This window comes from Mauremys reevesii, linkage group 18, assembly GCF_016161935.1.
Source record: "Mauremys reevesii isolate NIE-2019 linkage group 18, ASM1616193v1, whole genome shotgun sequence".
NCBI classification, from domain to species: domain Eukaryota; kingdom Metazoa; phylum Chordata; order Testudines; family Geoemydidae; genus Mauremys; species Mauremys reevesii.
In genome coordinates, this window is record NC_052640.1 from 228,979 (window position 1) to 256,021 (window position 27,043).

A 27,043-nucleotide genomic window follows, 5' to 3' on the forward strand; every position below is an offset into this window, starting at 1 on the left:
AAAGTGACGCAGGTAACTACAGGCCTGTTAGTTTAACATCTGTAGTATGCAAAGTCATGGAAAAAATTTTAAAGGAGAGAGTAGTTACGGACCTTGAGGCCGATGGCAACTGGGACAAATTACAGCATGGTTTTACGAAAGGTAGATCGTGCCAAACCAACCTGATCTCCTTCTTTGAGAAAGTAACAGATTTTTTAGACAAGGAAAATGCGGTGGATCTAATATATCTTGATTTCAGTAAGGCGTTTGATACGGTACCGCATGAGGAATTACTGGTTAAATTGGAAAAGATGGGGATCGAAATGAAAATCCCGAGGTGGATAAGGAGCTGGTTAAAGGGGAGACTGCAGAGGGTCGTATTGAAGGGTGATCTGTCGGGTTGGAGGGGGGTTACCAGTGGAGTTCCTCAAGGTTCGGTTTTGGGTCTGATTTTATTTAATCTATTTATCGCTGACCTCGGAACCAAAAGTAGGAGTGGGCTGATAAAGTTTGCGGATGACACCAAGTTGGGAGGTATTGCCAATTCGGAAAAGGATTGGGATATCCTCCAGGGAGATTTGGATGACCTTGTAAACTGGAGTATTAGTAACAGGATGAAATTCAATAATGAGAAGTGTAAGGTTATGCATTTAGGGATGACTAACAAGAATTTCAGTTATAAGCTGGGGACACACCAGTTGGAAGTAACGGAGGAGGAGAAGGACCTAGGAGTCCTGGTTGATCGTAGGATGACTATGAGTAGGCAATGTGATGTGGCCGTTAAAAAAGCTAATGCGGTCTTGGGATGCATTAGGCGAGGTATTTCTAGTAGAGATAAGGAGGTGCTAGTCCCGTTATATAAGGCGTTGGTGAGACCTCATTTGGAGTACTGTGTGCAGTTTTGGTCTCCCATGTTTAAGAAGGATGAATTCAAACTGGAACGGGTACAAAGAAGGGCCACTAGAATGATCCGAGGAATGGAAAGCCTGTCGTATGAAAGGAGACTTGAGGAGCTCGGTTTGTTTTCCTTAACCAAAAGAAGGATAAGAGGAGATATGATTGCACTCTTTAAATATATCAGAGGGATAAATACCAGGGAAGGAGAGGAATTATTTCAGCTCAGTGCTAATGTGGACACGAGGACAAACGGATATAAATTGTCAGTCGGGAAATTTAGGCTTGAAATTAGACGAAGGTTTCTAACCATCAGAGGAGTGCAATTCTGGAACAGCCTACCGAGGGAAACAGTGGGGGCGAAGGACCTCCATGACTTTAAGATTAAGCTGGATAAGTTTATGGAGGGGATGGTATGATAGGATAACGGGTTTAGTCAATAGGTCAATAACGTGCCACACTGGTAATTAGTACAAAGGGTCAATGTTGGGATATTGTTAGCCTTTTCCAGAGGGTCTGGCTGGAGAGTCTTGCCCGCATGCTCGGGGTTCAGTTGATCGCCATATTTGGGGTCAGGAAGGAATTTTCCTCCAGGGTAGATTGGCAGTGGCCCTGGAGGTTTTTCGCCTTCCTCCGCAGCATGGGGCAGGGGTCGCTTGCTGGTGGATTATCTGCTACTTGAAGTCTTTAAATCATGATTTGGAGCATTCAACAGCAGAGTCAAGGGACAGAATTAGTTCAGGAGTGGGTGGATCGGCTTATGTGGCCTGCATCTTGCAGGAGGTCAGACTAGATGATCATAATGGTCCCTTCTGATCTTGAATTCTATGATGAGCCTAAATGAATTATAAAATTGCCTCCTCTTTTGACTAAACTGTACTTTCCACTATCATTTTGGATTGGACTTGTGATCCGTCTAGTCCAATCATATCTCCAACAGAGGCCAGCACTAGATGTCTGGTATAATGCTCCCATTCAGGAACAGAAAATTGGAAAAAAGAAAAGTATATTATAAACTACATAAAATTTCAAGGAAGAAAGTACTGAGTGTGTCGTGATCCCTTGGGGTTCCTTATTATCTACACAAGTCCACTCAGTGTCACCCAAAAGTTGCCAAAGCATGCCAGCACGTACACCTCTCCGCTCACAAGATTATGTTTTGTGCAGTTCTGAACTATAGACTTTAGCAAGATGAGCATACATAAATGAACAAAGAACAGGAGCAGATTTCTCCACTAGACCCATCTCTTACAGCCCTCAGAAAAACAGGGTTAGAAAAAGCAGATGCATGTAGTTTAGAGGACAAACAGCAAAAAGGCCCTGTTAGATAAGAAAGCAGAATCTTCATGATTCCAGACAAGCTGGACTTGACAAATTAATTTGCCAGCAGCAAGTTAAAAAAAACCCCACTTATCCAGGCTAACGGGGAGGCCTAAACCATCTATTTACTTAAATAATTAAATCCTGAAAAAAGCCTTCCAAATATGATGTGAGCACTGACCATTACAGTGCATCTCTAGGAACTCTGCTCAAAGCTCTCCATGGCAGTAGCAGCAGCTAAGTGAAGTTAACAAGACTGGTCAGTTTCCTGGCTACAATTCAGAACCCTATGGGCAGCAGTGAAACTAAAGAATCACATCAGTTCTGCTCCTTAGAGAAGAGCTATGACAAGCAGACACAGGCACTGGAACTAGTCATAGAGAAAGATGTATAGCAGCAACCACCACGGACAGTGAGGGCAGATTAGCCCCTTTCCCCACCTCCTCCTGACTGAAAGGTCGGGAGGCTTGGGGAGATGGGAAGCAAGGATAGAAAGCTTCTTCTCCCTTCCAGCAGCAGGCAGCTGGGTTAAAAGCTCTGACAGGTTCCTTCCAGTGGACACATACTACCTAGAGAGGCTGACACTTTGGCTACACTACACAGCTTTTAGCGACATGGCCGTGTCAACACCGCAATCTCACTAAAAGTCAGGCAGTGTAGCTGCTGTTTTTCAGCACTTTTTCCAACAAAATACTTCCACCCACAATGAGCGGCATTCACTATTCACACAGACACTTGCTGCAGCAAAACTTTTGTTGGGGGAGGGTGGGCGCGTGGCGTGGAGAGGTTTAGCATCTCTGAACAACAAAGGTTTTATTGCTCACTTGCCAGTGTAGCCGTAGCCTGACAAAGCCCTCATGCAGCGTCCTCTAATTGGCTCCTACCAGCTTAGCCAAGAAAGGCATCTCACAGGTGAGATGAATGGAGAACCAATATGTTGAGGAGCAGGACTAGGAAAGTGGTATGGGCTGTCGCTAATAGTGTGCATCACCATACCTCCTAACACTAGCTGCAGCATGGGGAGCCTGCAACAAGGATCCATCAACTACATCTGCAAGATGTGGATCCAATAGCAAAACAGACTATTGTGCAGAGAGAACTCATCTAGCTATAAAGAAAAATGCTCTATGTACATGTAAACAGTACTATGAAGCAAAGGTGGAGAAGGGATGAAAGAAGCTGGGATCTGGGAAACAACAGGCTCACTCCACCAGAGAGACTTGGGCTGTGCACTTACTGAACACTGCATTACATTTCACAATTTGGTTTTTGTCAGAAGAGCATCCACTCCTGGAAACGGCAGTCATCAGTACCAGGCTTCCTGAGAAACACACACGCACTCTAATGCAAGAGGCAACCTGGCAGAATGCAAGGGAATCGCCTGAGATTCAGGAATGTGCTCTTACAGAGCAATTTCTCAAAGAAATGTGATTAGCAAAGTCTGGTGGAATTTGGAACACTGAAGCAAAGAACCCACCTCCTAAGTACAAGATTCAGACTAATAACAGTGCACACATCTTCGACTCACCCTGAAGGACAGATGTTCATATATTCCAGATCAGTCCCAGGAACTCCATCTGAATAGAAAACCCAGCATTACACAAAGGCAACTGCAAGGTTTTACAAATATTTTATTGTAACTCCTTGCTTAGGACAAAGCTATTGTTCGGGCAGAAAGGGAAGCTTCTCCCTAACATGGCATGGCTCCCTACTGACAAGTAATGCTGTTAGAGCAAGAATGTCAAATGATAAATGAAAGCTTCACATTGCAGTCCAAATCTTACACCTTATACACTCCTACAGGGGGCACAAACAAGAGGACTGGGGTTCAAAGAAGAGTCATTAGAATGATAAAAGATGAGAAAACATGCCTTACAGTGACAGACTCAAAGAACTCAAACTATTTAGCTTAACAAGGAGAAGGTTAAGGGATGACTTGATTACAGTCTGTAAGTACAACTCTACCTCGTTATAATGCAACCCGATATAACAAGGGTTCGCGTATAGCGCGATAGCAGCGGGGCTCCGGCGGCGCTTTAAAGGGTCCGGGGCTCCAGCTTCTGCGGGGAACTCCAGGCCCTTTAAATCCATAGACTCATAGACTAAGGTCAGAAGGGACCATTATGATCATCTAGTCTGACCTCCCGTACAATGCAGGCCACATAAACTCACCCATCCATTTCTATAACAAACCCCTAACCTATGTCTGAGTTATTGAAGTCCTCAAATTGTGGCAGAGAGAGGAACAGAAATAGGCCCCACAGTCCTAGAGAACCCCCTCAGCCAACATCCTCTTCCCGCTGTTATAGATGGCCATGTTGGCCATCGCTAAGAGGAGGCTGACAAGGAGGTCCCATGAGTTTGTAAGGCTGAGAGGCAGAAATGCTTCTCATTCAGGGATACTCCGCACTGAAAACTTATATAGACACAGCTGTCTCTCAAGTCAGCTGGAGCCCTGCCGACGCTACACCGGGGCTGCAGCAGCAGGGCTCGCCAGTTACTTAAAGGGCCTGGGGCTCCCCGCAGTGGCTGGAGCCCGGAGCTCTTTAAATCACCGCCATAGCCCTGCTGCCCCTACCCCAATATAACAGGGTTTCAGCTATACCACAGTAGGGATTTTTGGCTCCCCACGACCGCGTTATAGCAGGGTAGAGGTGTACCTACATGCGGAACAAATACTTAATAGGCTCTAGCAGAAAAAGGTTTAACACAATCCAATGGCTGGAAGATGAAGCTAGACAAATTCAGACTGGAAATAAGGCATAATTTTTGAACGGGAAGAATATCATCACTGGAAAAAATGTACCAAGGGTTGTGGTGGATTCGCCACCAGTAACAATTTTTAAAACAAGATTGGATGCTTTCCCAACAGCTCTGTTCAAGGAATCATTTTAGGGATGTTCTCTGGCCTGTGTTATACATGAGGTCAGGTAACAATGGTCCTTACTGGCCTTAGAAGTTATGAACTTTATTAAGTAGCCATCCACAGGCAAAATAATCCTGTACACAGAAAACCCCCAAACTCAAAACATGAAACTCACTGTAAGCAGCAAGTGAACATAAAAAGGATGCCCCAGGCTCTGGGCTGGCAGATGTAGAGGACTCATTAGCTACACCTGCAGGCTACAAATTCACAAGGATTTTGTTGCATCACATTGGTTAATTGCCCTGGTGAGATTCCAAACAAATTAGATAATCCTGGAGATGTTCTCTCATAGTCCATGTGCTTCAGGGAAGGACAAATGATGAAAACATTCCAATGTCCAATTAAAAACCTGTGCATTATGAAACCAAATGACAAATAAAAATCCAACAATGAACATGGGTGAGGATGATAGGAGAAAGTGCAAAACTCAACCAGGAGACAGAAATTAAACACCTAGTCATATTGTTACCCAACATTACAAAGTAAACATGGGGGAAATCAAGCTCACAACCACACACACTTGCTTTGTAAAGCCATAAAATATCATAAAATAGCAACAGTGTCTGCCATAATGTCTGCCTCCTTCACCAAGATCCTAATGATCTCTTTCTAGCTACATCTTGGGGCCTATACTCCATCCTCATCCTCCTGGACACCAGTGTGACCTCTCTCTCTCCTTGGCATCCCTGGGGGTTCCATGACAACGTGCTCTCTGACCACTTCAGTATTTCCTCTGGTGGGCCTACTTCCTGCCCTCTCGCGTGTGCGCTTTTTGCAGGACTCTGATCTTGGTCCTTCCTTCCTTTCTCTATACATCTTCTCGCTAGGTGATCTCTAGTTTCAACTGCTATCCCCATGCTATGACTCACAGGTCCACCTAAACCACTTCCCTCAATCTAACATTTTGGCTTAATTCTTTTAACACCTCCCCTTGGAGAGGTCACCAACAACAAATTTGTTAAAACTGAGCTCATCTTTCCTCTCAAAACACACTCACTCTCAGTCCAATTCTCTGTCACTACTGAGCATATCACCATTCTTCCTGTCACCAGTAACAGAGACATCTGACTCCTCCCTCTCCTTCACCACACAGGTGGTGTCCAAATCCTTCCACTGTTCCCTTAATCCAAGATCTGACCTCTTTTTGCCCATGCTACCAAAAAACTCTTGTTTCATACCCCTACCATCTCCCAACTTGCTTACTGCAAACTCCTTATCCCTGGCCTCACCTACCCCCACTGCTCCCTCTGATAAACACAAAATACAGCTACTAAAAATCCCTGTATGAATCCCACCTCTCCTCTGCCATGCCAAATTTAAAGCTGATTGTCCTGTCCTTCAAGACCTGCATAACTCCTCATCTAACTATCTGATCTAACGGCCACCTCTCTGCCAGTGACACCAGCTGCACTGATCCATTCGTCTGCTTCCCCCACAACTGTCTCTGTGTGGGAAATTTTCAAAAGCATTTAAGTGACATAAGAGCCCAAGACAATTTTGAAAACAGGACTTGAGCTCCTAGGAGCCATAAGTCCTATTGACTTTTAATGAGTAGGGCACTACCAAATTCACGACCATGAAAAACGCATCACAGACCGTGAAATCTGGTCTTTTGTGTGCTTCTACCCTGTACTATACGGATTTCACGAAGGAGACTAGCATTTCTCAAATTGGGGGCCCTGACCCAAAAGGGAGTTGCAAGGTTATTTTAGGGGCGGGGGTCACAGTATTGCCACACTTACTTGTGCACTGCCTTCAGAGCTGGACAGCCACAGAACAGCTGCTGTTGTCCCGTCACCCAGCTCTGAAGGCAGCACCCTGCCAACAGCAGTGCAGAAGTTAAGGGTGGCAATACCATATTATGCCATCCTTATTTCAGCACTGCTGCTGGTGGCATCTCTGCCTTCAGAGCTGGGATCCTGACCAGCAGCAGGCTCTCCAGCAGCAGTACAGAAGGGTAGCGGTACTGCACCGCCCCCCCCCATAACTTTGCAAAAAAAAAAAAACCCCAAAAAACCCTCCTTTTTGCATCAGGAGCCCTACAATTACAAACCTTACAGTGAAATTTTAGATTTAAATAGCTGAAATCATGACATTTTTAAAATCCTATGACTGAAATTGACCCTAATGGATCATGAATTTGGTAGGGCCCTATATGAAGGAGGCTTCAGCTTCTAAGGACCACGGTCAGTTCTGAAAAATGGGACTTGGGGCCCTTTTGAAAATTTTACTCCATGACTTTTTCCACACTACCTCCTACACATGGCATACTGTACCTGAGCTCATTAAATTCCTCTCAAAAAGTTCACTTTTGCTGTAATGCCTGCAAGCAGCAAGTCAAAGATATATCTCATAACTATACCAAGCAGCTTGCTCATGATATGCAAATACCTTCACTGAGCAGCCCTGCAATCTGACATCTTTGCACTCCTCCTCTCATTGTGCCATATCTAAGTTACCATGTAAGCTCTTTGCTGGGTGTTTCACAGGGCAGATGAGACACGGTCACTCCTCCAAAGTATTAAGTGTTGTAAAATAAATTCAGTATACAGGTCTACTAAACATTTCAGCCAGACGTTCTAAGATTTGGTGTCACAGAAATAAATAATGCAGGACAATCTAAAATATTACCAGAATTTCAGCTCTTTCTACACTGACAAGGCCTCTTAAAGATTAAAAATGCCTTACAGCCACACAACACAATTTTCTTCCCAAACTTTGTATTAGTACCTGCAATTTAATGGACTTGTTTCAGAAAGTGATACAATTGTAATAAGCACTGGGGGGAAAATGAACAATGATATTCACAGATTTTAAGGACAGAAGGGACCATTATGAGTGTCTAGTTTGGTCATCTATATAGCACAAGCCAAAGAATTCATCCAGTAAATCTCTGCTCTAAGCCCATAATCTATTTTAGCTATAGCAGATCCTTTAGAAAAGACACCCAGTCCTGATTTAGAGACTTTAAGTGAAGGAGAATCCAACACGCCACTAGGGAAACTGTTCCAACCCTCACTGTTGAAAACAAACACTTAATTTCTAGTTTGAATTTGTTTTATCTCCCAAACACTGGATCTCATTATGCCTTTTCCTGCTAGACTAAGTGCTGTCTTGCATCAGAAATTGCTTCCCCATGTAAATACTTACAGACCATGATCAAGTTGCCTTCTAGATGATAAACTAAACTAAATACAGTGAGCTGCTTAAGTATCTCATTCTAAGGCAGGTTTTCTAGACCTGAAATCATTCTTGCAGCTCTTTTCTGAACACTTTCCAATTTTTCTACATCTTTTTTTGAAGTGTTGAGACCAGAAATAGACATAGTATCCAGCAATGTCTCACTAATGCTGTACTCAGAGATAAATACTTCCTCCATACTCCTGCCTGATATTCCCATTTATGCATCCAAGAGTCACATTCACCCTCCTAGCTACAGCATCACACCAGGAACTCAGATTCAGCTGATAATCTAACAAAAAAGTTAGAAAGTCTATTTGAGTTGGAGTCTCAATTTTCTGCTGTGTACCTTGGCCCAGAATGTGACAAATACCACCAAAACATATAGTCCATTCTTTTTCCAGATATAAACAAGGTACATTAGCAGTAACTCTAGCACAACAGTAAGGAAGACTTCCAATCAAGTGTCTAAATACCCAAATGTCTAATTTATAAATTACAATCTGATTCTATATTGCAACTCATTATTGACATACACAGATGTCCAGAGACCTCTATTAAGGATTCAACCAAAGGCCAATAAAATTGGCATTTTCCTGGCCAAATGTGTCAGTATTTCAAGGCAGAAGCTTCAATACACCGAACAATAAACCACTGAATATGTGATGTAAAATGTCCAGTCCTCTCTTGGTCACAGCATCTTCACACCATCTAAGGCCCAAATGGCATATGATCTTGTCAAGGTTCCTCCCCTACTCTGAACTTCAGGGTACAGATGTGGGGACCTGCATGGACACTTCTAAGCTTAATTACTAGCTTAGATCTGGTAACACTGCCACCATCCAGAAATTTCAGTGTCTGGATCACTTTCTGTCCCCCCAAAACCTTCCCCTCCCTGGGCAGCCCTGAGAGGCTTTTTCACCAAGTTCCTGGTGAACACAGATCCAACCCCTTGGATCTTAACAAAAGGAAAAAATCAATCAGGTTCTTAAAAAGAAAGCTTTTAATTAAAGAAAAAGTAAAAATTCTCTCTGTAAAATCAGGATGGAAAATACTTTACAGGGTAATCAGATTCAGATAGCCCAGAGGAACCCCCGCTAGCCTTAGGTTCAAAGTTACAGCAAACAGAGGTAAAATCCTCACAGCAAAAAAGAACATTTACAAGTTGAGAAAACAAAAATAAGACTAACACGCCTTGCCTGGCTATTACAAGTTTGAAACATGAGAGACTGATTCAGAAAGATTTGGAGAGCCTGGATTGATGTCTGGTCCCTCTTAGTCCCAAGAGCGAACAACCCCCAAACAAAGAGCACAAACAAAAGACTTCCCTCAAGATTTTAAAGTATCTTGTCCCCTTATTGGTCCTCTGGTCAGGTGTCAGCCAGGTTTACTGAGCTTCTTAACCCTTTACAGGTAAAAGAGACATTAATCCTTAACTATCTGTTTATGACAGATCTACTTAACTAATCCTCTGAAAAACTTTGGGATTTCACACACTGCAGAGAAAAAAATCCTGAGCAATGAAACTCTGAATGCCAGTTTGGAGTAAGTTTGGGTATTATCCTCAATATCCTATTTAGCCTATGAACCTGGAAAGAGCCCACACTTCATTGTCTGTCTTGCTAAACACATGGCCATAACGAACACTGTTTAACTTTTATGACAGCACACAATTTAAGAAAATGGCACCCCACTACAGCCTACAATACTAACAGTGTCCATGGACATACCATAGACACCTTCTGGTCTCAAGGGACTCACTAGTTTCCAGGATTTAAGGAGAACAAGGATCACAAGAGTCTTCCTCTACCACAGACTGATGAGTCCTGATTGGAGAAAATGTTGTGGATATTGGGAGTCCTAGTCAGGCTCAGCTGCCCTAACCCAGGGGCAAGTATTTCTCAAGGGAGTCTGCTGCCATTTTGGGGCAAACTGAACACTAATCATTCAGCGTTTTAAAAGAATTGCTGGTTCATTGCCTGTAGGTCATACGGTAGACATTTTCAGGAAAATACTGGATAAGGAATGAGAAATTTCTGCGGCGCAGCTTCTCTCCAAATTCATTACTCATGGGGTAATGCCCCCCACATGCAAAATACAAAGGCTGTTTCTGGTGACTCCAGGACTAGACTCTGGCCTTCTGCTCAGGACAGCAGAAGAGTTCTTCCACAGCTGTAGAAACATTCCAGCAACCACTTGATATCAACTGTCTTGATGCTAATGCGTGTTAAATTAACCTTAAGACGATGTGTTTAATTCCATGTTTACACTACACAACCACCGCAGTAATTACTGCCATTGTTGGTGGTATGCATTCTCACCAGGAACTCTTGCACTGACTTAACAGAGGAAGTGTGGGAGGCTGAGAGCCTGGGCTCTCAGCTTAGTGCTGCTGCTGCCTGGGCTCTCAACTCCCTGTTCTGCGTGGAGCTCCCAGCAGGGAGCCCAGGTGCCACCCGGGCTTCAGCTTGGAGCTCCACAGGGAGCCCACAACCAGGGCTCTTGGCACTGAGCAGTGAGGCACCAGGTGTCAGCACTGCTGTGGCTGACAGCTGGAACACATACTCACCCCGCTCAATTTCAAAACAGGGACCCTACCAGCAGAGAAACTGACATTCTTGTCAATGTCATGGCTCGGGCTGTCAGCCCTCCTGACAGCCAACAGGCGGAGCAACTAACTCAGGGTCTATACCAGGGATCGGCAACCTTTGAGAAGTGGTGTGCCGAGTCTTCATTTATTCACTCTAATTTAAGGTTTCACATGCCAGTAATACATGTTAACGTTTTTAGAAGGTCTCTTTCTATAAGTCTATAATATATAACTAAACTATTATTGTATGTAAAATAAATAAGGTTTTTTAAATGTTTAAGAAGCTTAATTTAAAATTAAATTAAAATGCAGAGCCCCCAGGACCGGTGGCCAGGACAGAGGCAGTGAGAGTGCCACTGAAAATCAGCTCGAGTGCCCCTTCGGCACGTGTGCCATAGGTTGCCTACCCCTGGTCTATAAAGACACTGCGTCACTCAAACTACTTTGACCTAAGCCTTACACCCGCTCCTCAAGGTGAATATATTAGGTTAGCGTAGCAGGAGAGTCAGAGGCAGGCGGAACGCTGTAGTGTGTGCACTTACACAGTTAGGTAGACAAACTGAAAAAGCACAGGAACAGATTTGTAGAGACATGCCTAGAACCGCAACCAAGGATATTCTATTTGCTATCCAAGATCCATAAACCTCGAAGTCCTGGATACCCCATCATCTCAGGCATTGGCACCCTAACAAGAGGATTGCCTGGTTATGTGGACTCTCTCCTCAGGCCCTACACTACCAGCACTCCCAGCTATCTTCGAGACACCACTGACTTCATGAGGAAACTACAATCATAGAATATCAGGGTTGGAAGGGACCTCAGGAGGTCATCTAGTCCAATCCCCTGCTCAAAGCAGGACCAATTCCCAACTAAATCATCCCAGCCAGGGCTTTGTCAAGCCTGACCTTAAAAACCTCTAAGGAAGGAGATTTCACCACCTCCCTAGGTAACCCATTCCAGTGCTTCATCTCCTTCCTAATGAAAAAGTTTTTCCTAATTTCCAACGTAAACTTCCCCCACTGCAACTTGAGACCATTACTCCTTGTTCTGTCATCTGCTACCACTGAGGCCTGGTCTACACTACGCGTTTAAACCGGTTTTAGGAGCGTTAAACTGATTTAACGCCACACCCGTCCACACTAAGAGGCCCTTTATATCGATATAAAGGGCTCTTTAAACCGGTTTCTGTACTCCTCCCCAACGAGAGGAGTAGCGCTAATATCGGTATTGCCATATCCGATTAGGGTTAGTGTGGCCACAAATCGACGTATTGGCCTCCGGGCGGTATCCCACAGTGCACCACTGACCGCTCTGGACAGCAATCAGATCAGAACTCGGATGCAGCCAGGTAGACAGGAAAAGCCCCGCCAACTTTTGAATATCATTTCCTGTTTGCCCAGCGTGGAGCTCCGAACAGCACAGGTGGCGATGCAGTCCGAAATCCAAATCCAAAAAGAGCTCCAGCATGGACCGTACAGATGTGATCGCTGTATGGGCAGGCAAATCTGTTCCATCAGAGCTCCATTACAGAAGACGAAATTCCAAAGCATTTTTTAAAAATCTCCAGACAGAGGCCACAGCAGGGACTCAGCACGCTGCTGCGTGACAAATGTAACAGAAAGACAAAGAATCAAATCGACGTTCATGGAGGGAGGGAGGGGGGACTGAGGACTCAAGCTATCCCACAGTTCCTGCAGTCTCCGAAAAGCATTTGCATTCTTGGCTGAGCTACCAAAGGCTGTAGTGTCAAACACATTGTCCGCGGTGGTTCAGGGCATAGCTCGTCAATTTACCCCCCTCACCCACCCCCAGAAGTGAAAGGGAAAGAAATCCTCTCTTGACTCTTAAATGTCACCCTATGTTTACTAAATGCTGCTGATAGACGCGATCCTGCAGCAGTCAACGGCAGCATCCTCCCCTTCCCCCCCCCCATGGGTGGCTGATGGTACAATATGGCTGATATCCATCAGCAGCAGCAGCCACCGCCGCCGCCGCCTTGTGGCAGATGGTGCAGTGCAAAAGGACTGGTATCTGTCCTCCTCATCAGCCCGTGAGTGCTCCTGGCTGGCCTCCGGTGAGATCAGCCGGGGGCACCTGGGTAAAAAACTCCTGATCATTCCTGGTAGATGGTGCAGTACGACTGGTAACCATCTTCATCATAGCAACAGGGGGCTGAGCTCCATCAGCCCCCACCCTTCATGGGTAAAGAAAAGATTCTGTCCTGTCTGGACTATCATAGCAGCTGGAGGCTGCCTTCCCCTCATATCTCACTAACAAGTCACTGTTTCTTATTCCTGCACTCTTTATTATTTCATCACACAAATGGGGGGACACTGCAATGGTAGCCCAGGAAGGCTGGGGGAGGAGGGAATCAACAGGTGGGGTTGTTGCAGGGGCACCCCCTGTGAATGGCATACAGCTCATCATTTCTGTGGGATCAGACACGGAGCTGTTGTGCTCTCTGGTTCTCTGATACACTGGTTCTCTAGTACACTTGCCCCATATTCTAGGCAGGACTAATTCTATTTTTAGATACCGTAAAGGAGGGATTGACTTGGGGAGTCATTCCCATTTTTGTCTTTTGCGCCCCTGGCCGATCTCAGCCAGGGGCACCTATAACAGCAGCAGATGATGCAGCACAAAAGGACTGGTAACTGTCATCTCATTGCCAATTTACAATGGCATGGTAGATGGTACAGTATGGTTGATAACCATCTCTGCTATCATGCAAAAGCAAATGAATGCTGCTGTGTAGCGCTGCTGAATCGCCTCTGTCAGCGACATCTAGTACACATACGGTGACAGTGACAAGAGGCAAAACAGGCTCCATGGTTGCCATGATATGGTGTCTGCCAGGGCAATCCAAGCAAAAAGGGCGCGAAATGATTGTCTGCCGTTGCTTCCCCGGAGGAAGAAATGACTGACTACATTTACCCAGAACCACCCGCGACAATGATTTTTGCCCCATCAGGCACTGGTATCTCAACCCAGAATTCCAAGGGGCAGGGGAGACTGCGGGAACTATGGGATAGCTACGGAATAGCTACCCACAGTGCAACGCTCTAGAAATCGACGCTAGCCTCGGACCGTGGACGAACACCACCAATTTAATGTGCTTAGTGTGGCTGCATGCTCTCGATTTCATACAATCTGTTTTACTAAACCGGTTTATGTAAATTCGGAATAATCCCGTAGTGTAGACATACCCTGAGAACAGTCTAGATCCATCCTCTTTGGAACCCCCTTTCAGGTAGCTGAAAGCAGCTATCAAATCCCCCCCTCATTCTTCTCTTCTGCAGACTAAAGAATCCCAGTTCCCTCAGCCTCTCCTCATAAGTCATGTGCTCCAGCCGTCCTATCATTTTTGTTGCCCTCCGCTGGACTTTTTCCTATTTTTCCACATCCGTCTTGTAGTGCGGGGCCCAAAACTGGACACAGTACTCCAGATGAGGCCTCACCAATGTCAAATAGAGGGGAATGATCCCGTCCCTCGATCTGCTGGCAATGCCCCTACTTATACAGCCCAAAATGCCGTTAGCCTTCTTGGCAACACGGGCACACTGTTGACTCGTATCCAGTTTCTTATCCACGGTAACCCCTAGGTCCTTTTCTGCAGAACTGTTTCCTAGCCATTTGGTCCCTAGTCTTTAACAGTGAATGGGATTTTTCCATCCTAAGTGCAGGACTCTGCACTTGTCCTTGTTGAACCTCATCAGGTTTCTTTTGGCATGATCCTCTAATTTGTCTAGGTCCCTCTGTATCCCATCCCTCCCTCCAGCGTATCTACCACTCCTTCCAGTTTAGTGTCATCTGCAAACTTGCTGAGAGTGCAGTCTACGTCATCCTCCAGATCATTAACAAAACCGGCCCCAGGACCGACCCTTGGGGCACTCCGCTTGAAACCAGCTGCCAACTAGACATGGAGCTGTTGATCACTACCCGTTGAGCCCGACGATCCAGCCAGCTTTCTATCCAGTTGTAATCCATCGTGATCTTCCAGAAAACACCATCCTGGCCACAATGGATGTAGAAGCCCTCTACACCAACTTTCCACACAAAGATGGGACAACAAGCTATTAGGAACAGTATCCCAGTTAATGTCACGGCAAACCTGGTGGCTGAACTTTGTCCTCACCCACAACTATTTCACATTTGGGGACAATATATACCTTCAAGTCAGCGGCACAGCTATGGGTACCCGCATGGCCCCACAGTGTGCCAAAATTTTTATGGCTGACCTAGAACAAAACTGCCTCAGCTCTCATCCCCTAACACCCATGCGCTACATTGATGACATCTTTATCATCTGGACCCATGGAAAAGAAGCCCTTGAGGAATTCCACCTGGATTTCAATAAATTTCCACCCCACCATTAACCTCAGCCTAGGCCAATCCACAGAAGCCATCCATTTCCAGGACATTACTGTGCTAATAAGCAATGGTCACAAATACCACCCTATACTGGAAACCTATTGACCACTACACTTACCTACATGCCTCCAGCTTCCATCCAGGACACACCACATGATCCATTGTCTACAGCCAAGCTCTAAGATACAACCACATTTGTTCCAATCCCTCAGACAGAGGCATCTCAAGATCTCTATCAAGCATTCTTAAAACTACAGTACCCACATGCTGAAGTGAAAAAACAGATTAACAGAGCCAGAAGAGTACCCAGAAGTCACCTACTACAGGACAGGCCCAACAAAGAAAATAACACGCCACTAGCCGTTACCTTCAGCCCCCCAACTAAAACTTCTCCAGCGCATCAAAGATCTACAACCTATCCTGAAAGCTGATCCCTCACTCTCACAGATCTTGGGAGACAGACCAGTCCTCGCTTACAGACAGCCCCCCAACCTGAAGCAAATACTCACCAGCAACTACACACCACACAACAAAAACACTAACCCAGGAACCTATCCTTGCAACAAAGCCCGATGCTAACTCTGTCCACATATCTATTCAAGTGACACCATCATAGGACCTAATCACATCAGCCACGCCATCAGGGGCTCGTTCACCTGCACATCTACCAATGTGATATATGCCATCATGTGCCAGCAACGCCCCTCTGCCATGTACACTGGCCAAACTGGACAGTCTCTATGCAAAAGAATAAATGGGACACAAATCTGACATCAGCAATCACAACATTCAAAAACCAGTAGGAGAACACTTCAACCTTTCTGGTCACTCAGTAACAGACTTAAAGGTGGCAATTTTGCAACAGAAAAGCTTAACAGACTCCAACGAGAAACTGCTGAACTCGAATTAATATGCAAACTAGATATCATTAATTTAGGCTTGAATAGAGATTGGGAACGACTGAGTCATTAGAGATTGAATCTATTTCCCCATGCTAAGTATCCTCACACCTCTTGTCAACTGTCTGAAATGGGCCATCTTGATCATCACTACAAAAGTTTTTTTTTCCTCCTGCTGATAATAGCTCATCTTAATTAATTAGCCTCTTAAGAGTTGATATGGCTACTTTCACACTCACACAACATGAAAAGGTGAGGGTGAGAGAGAGAGCGCGCGCGCGCACTCTCCTTACTATATGTTCAAGTCTATGCATTTGAAGACGTGGGCTGTAGCCCACAAAAGCTTATGCTCAAATGAATGTGTTAGTCTAAGGTGCCACAAGTACTCTTGTTCTTTTTACGTTGACTTAACATTGTAGCAGACATGTCCAAGGTCTTCCTTTAGAGAAAATCATCAATTTTTATCATGTTCTTTACCACACTACCACCGTGGCTTGAATTCAGAGAGAAACTGCTAACAAAAAAGTTATCAGGTAAGAAGTTTCTCATTGTATTTCACAGCTTCTCTCCTCATTACTTACTTACGGGAAATAGCAAGAACTAGAGAAGGAAAGGATAAGCAGAGTTCCAAAATTATAGTAAAAAATACAGGCAGAAATTAAGTTCCCCCCATATAAAGCAAGTGCTTTATAAACAAAGGAATTACATGGAAACAAACCTAGTAGCACCTTCCAGCAAAGGATGCCTTTGCAAAGGAATGGAAACTTTCATTTAAGGAAGAATGGTGAAGTAACTCTCATACTTTCTTCCCCAAGTGCCTGTAGGAACTTCTGTGAACAGTGTCCCAGATGCCTAGTATGCCAACTGGTGCAGATTCTTACATCTTGCCTGCAGTAACCTTGAGGTCCAATGGCCTTGGCATTTTGGATAGAATGAGATCAGTAGGGTACAAATGGTTTATATAATTCGTGTGCTTGAGATATATCTTTAGAGCTCCAGGAATGCTCATTCATGCCACAACCTTCCAAGGATTGGAACAAAATGAAAAAGAAAAAAAGTGTTAATGCAACTTTAAATTCAGTTAAAAAAAAGATCAGTCATGAAATGCAAAGCTAAAAGCTCCACCACTGCTGCACTGAAATGCACATCCCCAGTACTCTCTAGCCTTGATTTCCTAGTGAACAGTGTGATGCATTTCATTTATTTGTTTCTTAATATTCACTATCAGATATACAAGGCAAGTAATGCAGCAAAGTTAATATTGCAATACCTTTAGTTTGTATTTCCTGTGATTTTAATGGTTTTGTTTTTAAATTCTCGTTCACTAAAGCACCCACTATTTTTACAGGGCCTACAGAAACAATGCTTTGGTTCTTGTGTATCCTACTAGTTCTGCAAGACAACCAACAGAAGTCAGCCTTGGTGGTTACAGCAGACTTCTATTCCCAATTTTGCCACTGGATCACTATGTGATCTTGGACAAGTCAGTCTTGGTATTTATATGGCTGCATCAGCATAGCATTTGAGCACCTCCCCAATTATTTATAAAATGTATTTACCCATAGTGCATTATCTTAAAATAGAAAAGGCTCTCAAAGCTTTTTTGCAGATGAGAGGCCTTAGGTGCAAGGCTCTACCTAAGTGTAGGTATTGTTAGCAACAAATCATTGCCATAACCCACTGGAGAGAAAGGGGGCACAAAACAGTAACATTGCTTTGTTTACCTGAAGGTGCCATTAAAAATAGGAAAACAGTGTTTTACAAACAGGAAATAAACTGGAGAAAATCTTTCATGATCTAGGAAGTAGACTAACAAAAGCATATTAAAGAAGTATTGCTTGTGTCCCTTCAATCCAACGAAGTGGATCAACTTTCCATGTTAGCAGCAGCTGGAGTAGAGCAGGTCTTCTAAAGGTGAAAGCCAGAAGCTTTTCCTCAACATTCTGCACACATCGGACATGGAACTCAGCAAGGTTAAGAGCAACATACGGCCCCAAATGCAAGTACAACAGCAGCCCCATTAGAGAGGTTTTTTTACAAGGATATCTGGCTAGGAACCAAACCACCATGAAATGTAACATTACAGGACTCGAATAATCCAGAAAGTTTGCTTTTCTTGGCCATCAGTTGTGACTATATGGTTCAAACCAGCAGTGAACCTACAAGAGGGTCCCACTGAAAATTACCCTCAGAACCAGAAGCTTCAAGCACTCTAGAAGTGCACTCCTATTCCTCATTCCCCAAGAAAGGAGATGGCCTGAGGGACAGGATTACAGCAAGAGCTGGAGTTCTGATTTCATGTGAAACCAGGGGAGGGCAGCTGAGCACATCCATTATGCAGAAAAACCCAACATGGAGGCTACAGATAGGATGGAACTACAAACTACCCAGGAGGTCCTGTGAACACTAATGGTCATCTTTGACCATTAGACTGCATTTCAGCCAAAGCTAACTTTTGTTCATTAAGGATCCAGGACTTGGTACTGCTATCAGTGAAGGGACACAAGCAGGCTTCTCCAAACTGATCATTCACTGCAATTCATAACTTGGCAAAACACTAAAAATCATGTTCTTGTAAGACAGACATTAATTTTGTCCTATGACTGCAGAGGGGTTTACAGGCCACTTCACCTTGAATGGTCTCTTAGGATGTGTGTTAACCACTTATGCTAAACAGTCTGTTCCACTGTACATTTAACTGTGACACTCTGAGTACCTTTCCCAGACCTGAGGAAGAGCTCTGCATAACTCAAAAGCTCCTCTCTTACCAACAGAAGTTGGTCCAATGAGAGATATTACCTCACCCACCTAGTCTCTCATTCACTATAAAGCCAAGTGTGCCACACAGACTCAGTGGGCAGTCCACTGAGGCAAGCTGCTTGTACTCCAATCCCAGGTATTCCTTTAAAGAGAGACTCTGCAGGGGAAGCTCTGCATCAAATTTCAGCTTTTTCATTCCCTCAAAGGGTCTTGTTAAAACACAGCCCCCCAAAGATGCGAATATCTAAGATTAATTTCTTGAGGTCTCTTCAAAATATAAGTGTTTTAATTACATCAACAAAATACAAGTGCTCCTTCCACAATATCAACAGGAACAAAGAAGGAACAGAGTCACATTTATAGTTAGGTATTTTTTGTGTGGAGATGGTATATACAGGGTGGAAAGAAGCTGGTGAGTGATGTGAGCATAATATCACTGACAGAGGGGAGGAAAAATTAAGTGTAAAATGATACATTTGTAGCCTCTTTTGGCAGAAGAGTGTGCCAGTAGCTACACAGTAAAATCTAAGAGTTCTGGCACTATATAAAAGGAGAATGGCCCAAAAATCCCTTGCAAGGCCATTAGGGTCTTTAGATAGATTCAAAACTGGCTGGGAAAAATAGGATTCTCTTACACTTCATAAACTACTAAATTTGTCCTGTACTATTCACTGGAGAATTTATCCTGCAAGTATCAGATCAATGCCAAACAGCAGCCTGGACTTAAAGTGAGATTCACCAAACAGACTTATAAGTGCTTTCTGAGCAAGTTTTCCACTGGAAGACTAAGGTGGGAGTGTGAGGAGGGCCTTAATCCAAGCTTTCTAGAATATAATGGAAGCTACCCATTTCATAGAATATAGAATCACAGAATATCATGGTTGGAAGAGATTTCAGGAGGTCATCTAGTCCAATCCCCTGCTCAAAGCAGGACCAAGCCCCAACTAAATCATCCCAGCCAGGGCTTTGTCAAGCCAGGCCTTAAAAATCTAAGGAAAGAGATTCCACCACCTCCCTAGGTAAAGCACTCCAGTGCCACAGGGAACTTTTAGGGCTGGAAAGAATAAGGCCTGGCCTATACTACACAGTTAGGTAGATGTAAGCAGCTTATGTCAAGCTAGCTGTGGATGCGTCTTCACTTAAATTTGGTTCCCACTGACATAAGTGCCCTGCTATATTTCTGTAATAACACCATCTCCCCAAGTGAGAGTCACAGTCAGTGTAGTTAGATTGACACAGTGATAGCGCAGACACTTCATTACTTACATCAACTGTTTCTGGCTACCAAAAGCTGTCCCCCATTGCCCGTGCTGACTGCTCTGATCCCCAGTGTGAACTCTGCTACACAGGGGTCAGGTGGACGGGAAGCTGCCCCTTCCTTTTAAAGCCCTGCAGATTTTTGAAGTTCCTCTTCTTGGTTGCGCAGCTTGGCAGGCACACCTAGCAGCTCTCCATTGTTGAGTGTAGTTGCCCAGCAGATCACACCAGCTACACACTGCAGACACACACTTGCCTGGAGTACACAGGAAGGGGTGGATCACCTGGGCTTATGTGGAGAAGGGACTATGAAAGTACAGCTCAAGGACATCAATGAGCAGATTGCTCGGGAGATGCAGGAGAAAGATTACAACATGGACAAGCAGCAGTGCCACGTGAAAGCCAAGGAGCTGCAACAGGCCTACCAGAAGGCCAGAGAGGCCAACAGTCGATCTGGTGGAGAGCTGTAAACCTGCTGTTTTTACAAAGAGTTGCAGGCCATCTTTGGCAAACCCCACGAGCACCAAAGTCACAGGCCCCTGAACAGCGAGGGGGAAAGGCAACCAGGGCATCCACCTGCACAGTGAGCCAGGAGCTGTTTTTGACTCCCCACAGTCCACCCAATCCTGACAGTCAAGCACAGGTGAGCCTGATGCAGGGGAAGGAACCTCAGGTAAGTAAGCAGTTTGCTTTGAAATTATAGGGTTGGAACCCCCAATGTAACAGGACACGTCTGATAATTAACTCTTACTTGTGCTATAAGTAATAGCGGAACCACCAAGAGGCAGAGTTGCTATTTGCTTTTCATTCCCCTCTAGAGTTAGGCAAAGAGAGTCATGAGGAGCAAGACTGCCTGTCAAAAACAAATGCCAGTATTCAGTTCCATTGCCCTGTAAAGCTATAATCATGCCAGCGAGCTGTTCCCCACCTCATTTCCCCAACCCCCACCCCTAGGGCCATACTCCCCATGGCTGGTGCTGCGACTGGTGCCATGTTCTATAAGTCCCAAGGAGAGGCAAGAATGTAGTGCTTACAAGTTTTGGGGTGCAAGGGGAGTGAGTTCAGTATCTTAAGTTTTGAATTTCATTGTGAATACACTGACAATGGTACCTGTGTGTTGTATGTGTAGCTGCTGCCACTGTGGCCTTCAGAGTCTCCCTCTCCGCACCCACAGAATGCCTGAGCCATATACAGAGGAGGAAGACGACGACTCAGGATGACATGGTCCAGGAGATCCTGCAAGCCACTACTGCATCAGAGAACGAGACCAGGGCCTGAAGGATTACCCGTGCAGATAGCACGAAGAAGGATAGAGTGAAGAGGAGAAAGGTGCTGGAAAAGGAATGGAAAGTGCAGCAGAAGGTGCTTGTGCATCTCAAACAGCAAATGGAAATGCTGCAGACTCTGGCAGAGCTGCAGGTTCAAAACCCTGTGATCGCTTCCCTCTGCAGCCTATAGAGAACTCAATATCAGGACCTCTGATATTGAGTTTTGATTGAGGGGTTCATGTTACAGAATAAAATGTTTTTTGGAACAAAATTCATATTTATTAGATCACAACATATGCTGTCTCGTGCTAAGCAGGTCTGAAAGCAACCAATTTCTTGCTACTTCACTTTTTCATAGAACATGTATAATTATTAGACAATATCAATTGTTGCATTGGCAATCTTATATTCCTACACACACAGCACTCACTACAACCTTTGTATCAGGCTCCATAAGAGCAAGGCCAGGAAGAGCACACTACAGCAATGCACACTATTCTGGCTCACAATTACAATAGTCTTTTCAAAGCCTCCTTGAGCCATATAGCTCTGCATTGAGCTCTAATAGCTCCCATATCTAGATGTTCAAATTCAACAGCTGCTCCACCTCTGCCCTGCACCCCAGCAGAAACTTTTTCCCCTTTGCTTCACAGATATTAGGCAGGTCACAGCAGGCAGCTATAACCATGGGATATTTTTCTTACCAAGGTCCAATCTTATAAGTAAAAACGCCAGTGACCCTTCAAAATGACCAAAGATACAGTCAACTATCTTTCTGCAGCTGCTGATAATGTAGTTGAAGCACTCCTTTGTGTTGCTGAATTGACCAGTGTACAGCTTCATGAGCCATGAGAGCAAGAGGTAGGCTGGGTCTCCCAGAATCACTACTGGCATTTCAATATTCCCAATGGTAATCTGTCAGTCAGGAAAGAAAGTCCTTGCTTGCAGTTTTCTGAACAGTCCTCTGTTGTTAAAGATGTGCACGTCATGCACATTTCCTGACCAGCCCACACTTATGTCGGTAAACCATCCCTAGTTTCTGGGGTCCACTGGATCCACTAGTGCTTGCACTGCCCTTTCTGTTGATGTACGTGGTAAGGTGATCTGGTGCTAAAATAGGGATATGCATGCCATCTATTACCCCACTGCATTTGAGAATCCCATTGCTGCAAAACCATTCACTATGTCCTGCACATTGCCCAGAGTCACAGTCCTGCGTAGCAGGACATGATTTAATGGACTTGCACACTTGCATCACAATGGCCCCTGCAGTGGATTTCCCCAATTCCAAATTGATTCCCAACTGACCAGTAACAATTTGGCATCCACAATGCACGTTGCCACTCGATTCTCAACTGTCAGCGCTGCTCTCATTTTGGTATCCCTGGCTAGAGAGCTGGGGTGAGTTCGGCACACAGATCCAGGAATGTGGCCTTGTATAACCAAAAGTTCTTCAGCCACAGCTTATCATCCCAAACCTACATGACAATGCGATCCCACCAGTCAGTGTTTGCTTCTCAGGCCCAGCACCAGTGCTCCACTATCTCCAGCTGCTCCATGAATGCCTCCAACAGCCTTGAATTGTTTCTTTCTGTCCCACAGCAATCTAGCCTCCAAAGAATCATGCTCCCCATGGCTCCTTTTGCGGTCCTGCAAATACTGGAGGATCATGCGCCCTGTGCTTGCAACATTAATGACAATAGTGCAGAGCTGTGCAGGCTCCATGCTTCTGTCATAAGAACATAACAGCCATACTGGATCAGACCAAAGGTCCATCTAGCCCAGTATCCTGTCTACCGACAGTGGACAGTGCCAGGTGCCCCAAAGGGAATGAACAGAACAGGTAATAATCAAGTGATCCATCCCGTCACCCATTCCCAGCTTCTGGCAAACAAACAGAGGCTAGGGACACCATCCCAGCCCAGCTTGGCTAGTAGCCATTGATGGATCTATCCTCCATGAATTTCTCTAGTTCTTTTCTGAATCCAGTTATAGTCTTCGCCTTCACAACATCCTCTGGCAAGGAGTTCCACAAGTTAACTGTGCATTGTGTGAAAAAAATACTTCCTTTTGTTTTAAACCTGCTGTCAAAGATAATGGCCAGCAAGATGGGATATGCAGATTTTGAACAGGTGTGGACTATTATGGGATGCAAATGAAATTATGGGATGGAGAACACCGCATTATGAGAAGTTGACCCCATACTCCCAGTCACCCCTGGATGACCTGTTTCAGCTCCATCAGACATTGCAAAGACTTTCCAAAATAGCCTGTCCTGGAGGGTGGTAAGTTGCACAGTGGGACAGCTACCCATGGTACCCTGCATTGATACAAGTGTTCCTGTTGAGGACATGCACTGCCAAAATAAGGAGCAAAGTGTAGACACACAAAAGTCATGTAGTAATTGCGATGGCTGTATACCAATGTAACTTGGGTTAATAAAATTTTATAATGTAGACATGTCCTAAACTTCATATCACTCAACAGCAGCATCTACAGGCTTACTAAAGGCGCTAAACCAACTGGCTCTGAAAGAAATTGCTTTGTGCAATCTGCAGATATCATTCAACATCACTTCTCCTACAAATTCCTATTTTGAAAGTTATTTAATGAGTGATATGGAAAAATACTGAAGTTGTAGCTGATAGATTCTAATGTTTTGGGGATTTTGACCATTGCTGCATACTGAAAAGTTTTCATTGAGCTGTCCGTAAGGATGCCCATGTTTTCTTCTTCAGTGGTTACAATTAATATAGTACCGAAGTGTACAATTATACCTGCCAATGCACACTTTCCTGCATTTGTTAATAATGAATTTAATCTGCCATTGTGCTGTCCATTCACTTCAGAGGGACCTAAAAAACTTAAGTTCCTCACAGATTTGTCTAGTCTTTACTCACCTAAATAATTTTGTTATTTGCAAGTTTTGCCACCTCACTGCTCACTCCCTTTTCCAGATAACCCATTGTTGTGTTAAACACCATTGGCCCTAGTGCAGAACCTCACACAGCCTGTTAACCTTTTGCCATGTTGAAAAAATGGCCATTTATTCCTACTCTGTTTTCTTGTCTCTCTGCTAGTTTCTGATCCATGACAGAAGTTTACCTCTAATCCTATGGCTACTTGGTTTCCTTAGTAGCCTCTTGTAAGGTGTTGTGTCAGATTTTTAAGTCCAGGTCAGCAGGCTACACAAAATGAGGTTATAAGTTTGGTTGATAAAGGTAACAGTGTTTATGTACAGTAATATATTTAGAATTCTGCAAGGCATTTGACTTTGTACCGCAGAACATTTTGATTTAAAAAACCTAGAATGGTATAAAGTTAACATGGCACACATTAAATGGACTTAAAATTGGCTATCTAGTAGGTCTCAAATGTAATTTAATGGGTTTTTCTAGGGGGGTTCTACAGGGATTGGTTCTTGGCTTTATGCTATTTAACATTTTTATCAATGACCTGGAAGAAGACATAGAATCATCACTGATCGAGTTCGCAGATGATGCAAAAATTAGGGGAGTGGTAAATAATGGAGGACAGGTCACTGATTAAGGGCAATCTTATCACATGGTAAACTGGACACAAGCAAAATAGGCATTTTTAAAGCTACATGTCAAACACATCTAGGAATAAAGAATACTTACAGGATGGGGGACTATCTGGGAAGCACTGACTGTGAAAAAGGCTTGAGGGCTGTTGGGGATAACCAGATGAACATAAGCTCCCAATATGATGCTGTGGCCAAAAGAGCTAATGCAATCCTGGTATGCATAAATAAAGGAACCTCAAGTAGAAATAGATTGGTTCTCTTACCTCTGTATTTGGCACAGGTGCAACCATTGCTGGAATTGTGTCTCCATTTCTGGTGCTCACAATTCAAGGATGCTCATAAAATTGGAGAAGCTTCAGAGACAAGCCACAAGAGCAATTAAAGGATTAGAAAACATACCCTCTTTGAGTCTATTTAGCTTAACAAAGAGACAGCTAAGGGATGATTTGATTACAGTCTACAAGTACCTACACAGGGAACAAATATTTAATAATGAACTCTTCAATCTAGCAGAGAGGTATAACATGATCCAATGTCTGGAAGTTGAAGCTATACAAATAGAGTGGAAATAAGGCATACATTTTTGACAGTGAATAACTAACCATTTGAACATTTTACCAAGGTTTGTGGTGGAGTCTTCATCACTGAATCTTTAAAATCAAGATTGGATGTTGTTATACAGGTCAGACTAGGTGATCATAATGGTATCTTCTCTCCAGGCCTTGGTATCTATGAAAATAAAGCCTAGATGCAGGGCTCTGTCTCCTCCCCTGACACTTCACATCAGTGCCTTTGCTAATCATCTAGAGTGGTTGTGTTGCCTCAGAGAGGCCAGGGTAGGGGCAGAGGAGAGAGAAGAGTATATGGGGGTGGGAGCACTACAGTGGTTGCTCATGACAGCTAAGAACAGTGTGTAGGCACCTTTACTAGAGGAGCCTCTGAACTTTTTTGGCGAGTGTTCCAAGGGAAAAGCCTGTGTGCTGCAATCTAGCCTTAGAGACCAGAACTCCCATGATGCCTTGGGGAAATGGGGAGAGACTTCCTCATGCAGGTAGAGCAGGGGGTGGGGATGCCATTTTGGGGAAAAGAGTGAGATTGCTGTTGTGGAGCTCTGTCCATACCAGGAGCTGCTGCTAGGAAGCCAGGAGCTGCTGCTAGGCCTGCAGGGGCTTTGACCAAGCAGGGAGCCTCAGAGGCTGTTGGTGGTTTCACTGGGGCCAGGGCAGAGACTGTTGCTGTGCCTAGAGCTGACTGAGGTGGGCCTGCAGTGAAGGAACTATGAGTAACCCCAGCTCTTGCAAGGGAAGAGGCACAGCAGAGGGATTGAGAGATCTTCCCTCCAAACCAGCACCCAGAGGGGCTGACATTTGGTGGGGCCTGCTCCAATCATCAGTGGGGTTGTTGCCTTGGCGGGACTAATACACAGAACCAACAGGGTGCTGTCTCCAGCTGCAGATCTCCAAGCATACCCCTGGAAGCATCTAGGACTCTGAAATCGAGAGGAGAGTTCACTGTGGGGTGGGGTAAATGGTGGCAGTGTAAATGCCAGTTACATAAGTTTCATTTTTTATTGTATACTATATTTGTTAATTATAGTCAACTGCCCCCTGTGGATTTAAATTAATAGTGACATATAATCTTAGATTGTTATACCCTGATTTTTTAAGTTGTTAAGTAAACGTGTGTTAACTAATTAAAATATACTGAGTATATATTATTTATAATTGGTATTTGAATTTATTTATTAATAGAATAGCTTTAGCTTTATTCCTGGAGGTTCGCAAGGCATACCATTGAGTGTGTACAGGGGCCAGCCAGGTAGAGGCACCGCCAATTTTAAATTCTTTTAGGAGTAAAGGGATTGCAGCAGAGGGGTGAATAGAGGATTCCCACCTATCCAACAGCACCACTGAGATACTCAGGATCTTTAATGTCAACATCTGGCACCCAGACACACAGGTGAGTGTTGCCTGCTCCTGAGTAACCCAGGGAGGAAAGGGGAGTTACAAATGTATTATGAAAGAGGAATAAATTAAGTGGATTGCTACTGGC

The 27,043-nt window shown here is 44.4% G+C and overlaps 1 protein-coding gene across 3 annotated transcripts in view; it reads right to left on the reverse strand.

Annotated features, from left to right (window-relative positions):
* Positions 1-27,043, reverse strand: part of ZNRF3 (zinc and ring finger 3) — a 183,194-nt gene that overhangs the window by 77,012 nt on the left and 79,139 nt on the right. The window contains exon 2 of one of the 3 annotated variants that reach the window (XM_039505810.1): positions 3,722-3,770. The exons of the other annotated variants lie outside the window; for them this stretch is intronic. The gene's annotated coding sequence lies outside the window, so the exon portion shown is untranslated. The remainder of the gene's footprint in view (positions 1-3,721; positions 3,771-27,043) is intronic. 3 annotated transcript variants of the gene reach the window in all.